This window comes from Rana temporaria, chromosome 1, assembly GCF_905171775.1.
Source record: "Rana temporaria chromosome 1, aRanTem1.1, whole genome shotgun sequence".
In the NCBI taxonomy this organism is placed as follows: domain Eukaryota; kingdom Metazoa; phylum Chordata; class Amphibia; order Anura; family Ranidae; genus Rana; species Rana temporaria.
This window is the reverse complement of record NC_053489.1, coordinates 528,010,463-528,016,462: the sequence shown is the minus strand read 5'-3', so window position 1 is coordinate 528,016,462 and position 6,000 is coordinate 528,010,463.

Below are 6,000 nucleotides of genomic sequence, written 5' to 3'. Positions count from 1 at the left end.
TAGTGACTGCACAGAGGTCCACACTCTCCCCAGAGAATGTAAACATCCTTGTCTTTTTTTAAAAGAATATGAAATTATAAGCTCAGGAATGCTTTGTTTTCTTTTATTCTTCTTTGATGATGTGGACATACTAGGCTTTCACTATCCATGTTTCAAGGAAGAAGATATGCCTTTATGTTGCACTTTAAGTTGTTTTTGGCTCATTGCCCATCGGCCCATGTTTCAAGGAAGAAGATATGCCTTTATGTTGCACTTTAAGTTGTTTTTGGCTCATTGGCCATCAGTCCATGTTTCAAGGAAGAGGATATGCCTTTATGTTGCCCTTTAAGTTGTTTTTGGCTCATTGCCCATCGGTCCATGTTTCAAGGAAGAGGATATGCCTTTATGTTGCCCTTTAAGTTGTTTTTGGCTCATTGCCCATCGGTCCATGTTTCAAGGAAGAGGATATGCCTTTATGTTGCACTTTAAGTTGTTTTTGGCTCATTGCCCATCGGCCAATGTTTAAAGGAAGATGATATGCCTTTATGTTGCACTTTAAGTTGTTTTTGGCTCATTGCCCATCGGCCCATGCTTCAAGGAAGAAGATATGCCTTTATGTTGCACTTTAAGTTGTTTTTGGCTCATTGCCCATCGGTCCATGTTTCAAGGAAGAGGATATCCCTTTATGTTGCACTTTAAGTTGTTTTTCATTATGTTAAAAAGAAGATATTATGCCTTGTGCACTGTAACTTGATTTTATATATTTTCAAGTAATTTAAGAGTGTTAATAAACAAAAAGACAAAACTTATGTTTGTCTTGTGTTTTTTTTTACTGATCCGAAAAATGATCCGATCCGTGACTCCTGATCCGAGGAACGATCCGAACCGTGAGTTTTTTGATCCGTTGCACCCCTAGCTGCCACTCTGTAGCAGTAAAGCCACTATAGGGCGGTCGCCAACTGGTTAAGGTATGTTCTGACGTGATGTTAGTGCTACATATATTTTTTATTTTTTAAATGTGTGCTGGGGTTTGTGTGTTTGAGTCTGTCACTTGTGGCACTGTAAGTTAAAGTATATTTTAGGAGTCAAAGGACCGTGGGCATATAAGTGCCATGTCTACAGCGAGTAGGCTCAGATTTTATTAAATAATGCTCCCTTAAGCCCCACACACTGTTAGCACAATGTGGACACTGCCACTATTCACACTATTCACACCATTATGCTTAAATATTTCCAGCCTTTGTGTCTGTCTAAATGCAGTCATGGACTAACAATACCTTACTCGGCATGCTCTGAAGGTTAGTGATACATTAACCTAGCACATATTTGTTTAGGGTTTATGTAAAAGTGTACTAGGAACATTGTTTTAATGAATCTGATGAAAGATTTATCCTGGGCTTTCCACACATTTTCAGTAAAAAGGTGAAACGAAAGTCTTGTATAATAGCTACATTAACATGTATTATTTCTGTAGGCCCTCGAATGCCAGATCATCAAGAATAATGCCAATTTAGCTATAATTTTATATTGTATTTATGACTAGCTAACCATGCACAGCAGCATGGTAAAATAGAGTCGTTACCACTGCAATAAAGAAGCAGCCAGCATAACAGTGGTGGCTAGTGTTTTTTTTTCTTTTTTGGGGGAGTGGAAAACAACCACCCCCCCCCCCCACGCTGTCGGCACATACCCCATCAGCGGCAGGGATCGCCAGCACATCGGGCAGGGGGACAGGCTGCGACAGGCATCTGGCATTATCACCTGTGTCCTCTTTCCTTCTGAGATCACAGCAGCCTCTGCCGTACATCCCTTCCCCTCCTCCTAGGCATCCAATAGGATCTCCTGACCTTTCAGCCAATTGGGAAACGGATAACAGACCCACGCTTCCTGATTGGCAGTGAGGTGATTCAGTGTTAGAAAAGCCCCTGTGCCATTAATGGATGGGCTGCCGCTGCAGCACTCAGAATCTGCTGCAACTGTGCGAGGTAACCAATCAGCTTCTGACTTCAGCTTGTTAAATTAAGCTTTGACAAAAAAACCTAGAAGCTGATCGATTTCTATGCACAGCTGCACCAGATTTTGCACTCTCCAGTTTTAGTAAAGCAACCCTAAATTGTTCTGCGTGGTGCTATACTGTGTTTCAGAGCTAGGCCATTCACAAATCATGACTGGACCATTCCTCCTTCACCACATCATCTTTGTACATATAAAGGAATTTCCTTCGATTATACACACTGTGCCACAGATTTTAACACTTAATTGGTTTTCAGGTACAGATAAATACTTAAAGTGGATGTAAAGCCACTCTCATCCTTTCTGAACTACTGCCATAGTGCTGATCTATAAGGATATAGATGCCTCTTGCATGTATCCTTACCTGACAAATGTCTCCCCTCTGTCTATTATGAGAACTGAAAAACTGCAGATTCTGTGGGTGGATCTGTTGTCTGGAGCTTGGTGGGTGGAGCCGTGATGTCAGAAGACTCTCTGCCCACCTCTACACTCCCCTTACACTAAATTCTGCTATGATCACTAACATCCAGTCAAAATCCAGAAAATTAACCACATGACTTCAGAAAAGGAGTGGGGGTGGGAATTAAAAAATAATGCCTGCCTCCAGGCTAGTGCATGAGATATGTAAATAACCTGTCACTCACAGCAAGGGGGCGGAACGGACTAAGGTTTTTCTCTGTAAGTCCGTTTTATTTCACTGAACAATACAAGAGGATTGCTCAGAACTGGATTAACTCTGTGTGGCAGGACTGGGCACAGATGATAGGAAATCTTATACTGTACATTGTGACATCAAAAAATAAAAAAAAACATTTTTGGGTTTACATCCACTTGTGGGTATACACCAGTGGTCATCAACCCTGTCCTCAGGGCCCACTAACAGGCCAGATTGTATGTATTACCTTGGGGAGAGGCAGACTAGAATACTGCAATCACTGAGCAGCAAATTATATCACCTGTCATGTATTTCAGTTATCTTGCAAACCTGGTCTGTTAGTCGGCCCTGAGGACAGGGTTGATGACCACTGGTATACACTAATAAAAATTTGGCTGGTTCAGCAAGGACCGGCCGTATTCCCATCTGAGTGTAGCCCTCCCAGTTTGACAGGCGATGGTTAGATTGGCTCCTGTTGAACGGGACTGCTGGTCCCCGTCTCTGTTTATATATGGGTGGGTGCAGCAGCAATAGCACACACTCATTCCAGATGCAATTGAGAGAACTTGTATTAAAATAAAGGCAAAACAGTTCACAAGAAACCCAGTGAAAGGAAGCCCAACCGGAAACGCTCACAGATGACAACAGCATGTAGCAGAGCAGGTCTTAGCCGAGCTGACGGCGTCTGGCTGAAGGGGCAGATTGCGGCCTGGCCAGTCCCAGCCCAAGTGAGGAGGTTTCCAGGAATAGAAGCAGATCCATACACTTTACCTATTCGTCTGGAACCTTTCCCTGATGCTGATACTGTTCCTGGCAGATGGGTAATCTGTCCCTACTCTGTCCACACACTAAAAGCGCGCCAAACCCAGGAGCCAGGGTCTTAAAAAGACTCTGCCTGACCCAAGATGGCCGCTACAGTCACATGGGTTGCCAGCATCCAGCTGGTTCCTCTTGACTACCTATCCCATTACACTTCCGCTGCAGTTGAGCACCACCTAGAGTGGAGAAAGCAGACAGCACCTGCCTATAGTCAGAATACAATTTCCCAGCAGGGGAGGGATGGGATTCCTAAATTCACATAGTTTGTGTAGCCACAGGAATCTGTCAGGTTTTTCTTTGTTTAGCCCGCTGGCAAACCAAAAAAAAATTTACATTGTGTACCCAGCTTTACTAGTGTCATATACAGTACAGCACATTATAGATTTTATTATTCTTTTTAATTAATCTTAACAAATAGTGGTACAAACCCAAAATTCATAAAAGAGTTATGGGGAAGATATCATTAGCTTTACTTACATACATGGGTCTGTGTAGCCGTAAACATTATTTATTGCTATATATATTACATGTGAAATAGTGCAAGGCGCTGATATGCATAGAAAACAGTCACATGCTCATTAACCACTTAAGCCCCGGACCATTACGCTGGCCAAAGACCAGAGCACTTTTTGCAATTCGCTTTAACTGACTGGCTCCCAAACAAAATTAACGTGCTTTTTTTCCCACAAATAGAGCTTTCTTTTGGTGGTATTTGATCACCTCACCTTACTTTTTGCTATAATAAATATCCCCAAAAAAATCGATCAAAAAAATATTTTTTCACAGTTTAAACAAAAGTTATAGCGTTTAAAAAATAGGGGATAGTTTTTTGGCATATTTGTTTTTACTAGTAATGGCGGCGATCTGCGATTTTTATCATGCGACTTTATGGCAGACGCATCGGATACCGTTGACACATTTTTGGGACCATTATCATTTTTACAGTGATCAGTGCTATAAAAATGCATTGATTACTGTGAAAATGACACTGGCAGTGAAGGGGTTAACACTAGTTGGCACTGAAGGGGTTAAGTGTGTCCTAGGGAGTGATTCTTTTTTTTTTTAAGTGTATTTTGTGTGTACTCGAGAGAGGAGCCGGACTGCAGGAGTTGGGAGTAGGCAGGCCTCCCCCAGAGGCAATCTGCCACCTTTCTCCATGCCCCGGGTGCCCACATAGCCCGCCCTACCTGCTCCGCTTTGAAGCCTAACGGGGCAGAGGGACTCCCTATAAGGGAGTGAGAGGATCTAGCCCGCTCAACCAGCCCCGTTAGTCCTTCGCCTCTCTTTTTAGAGACCGCGTGGTCAAAGTGCGTGCATGTTAACCCAATTTCGAGTGCGTGTAAGTGTGGTGTTTTTTTGTGGGAGGGGGGTGGGCGTACTAAGCGCAGGCTTACCTCGCATAGCACACCCACCGGGAGCCGGGCTGAGACCACCAAACTCAATTCACATGTAGCCGAGACCGGGATCCGAACCCCTAGCTGCAGAGGTGAATGGCTTGTCAGCGCAGTGCCAATCGCGTTGAGCCACCGCAGGGAGTGATTCTAACTGTTAGGGGGCGTGGCTACAAGTGACACATCACTGATCGCTGCTCCCGATGAGAGGGAGCAGACGATCAGTGACAGTGTCACCAGGCAGAATGGGGAGATGCATGTTTACACTTGCCTCTCCCCGTTCTGAAGCCTTGTGACCCCATCATCGAGTCCGCAGGTCCTGCAGGCAAGGTCACGGAGCTCACAGCTGGGGCCCCGGCACAGCGGGCATTTCAAAGTGATGTAAATATACGTTATTTTGCCCAGCCGTGCCATTGTAAATCTACAGGAGCCGGTCCTTAACCGGTTATTCAAGAATAGATCTTTTGAGCCATAACATATTTTAGCTGCCTCACACACCCTGCTGCACAAAGAAGAGAGCCACACCTGTATCAGATCTTTGTGAATTGTGGAAATACCAGTCGGTCAATGATCTTAGGACTCATGTCCATAAATCATATTTTACTACATACTCTAAGATCTGCTATTAGGTCTAAAAATGCTAACAGCGCATTTACTACAGATCTACTGATAAAGCAAAAACAACTTGCTATCGTTATTGCATCTACTGCTACGTCTACTAAGTAGATGATCTTATTTAATAGACAAAACCCATGTGTAACATCAGAGTAGCATAATGGCAATGATTTCACAAACAATGTTGTGTATAATAAAAGAAGGAGCACAACCTAAAAAATTAGCATGGAACATTTTTTGTACTTGACTGTTCTCCCCGCACTCTTTCCTATGTGGGAAGAGCAGTCATTACCCATTCAAATGCATGCAGATCTAATTCACACCGATCAGCCATAACATTATGACCACAGGTAAAGTGAATCTAGCCAGGCTCTGTACTACCGCTGTATGGAGATAGAGATTTTGCTTATATTCTGTCCCATTTTTGCCGAAATAATTGAAATTATGCTGCACCATTCTTCCACGGTCAGGAGAGGAACTAAAACTAAGCAAACCAATAGACTTCCATGCACGACACTGGGAATCTTG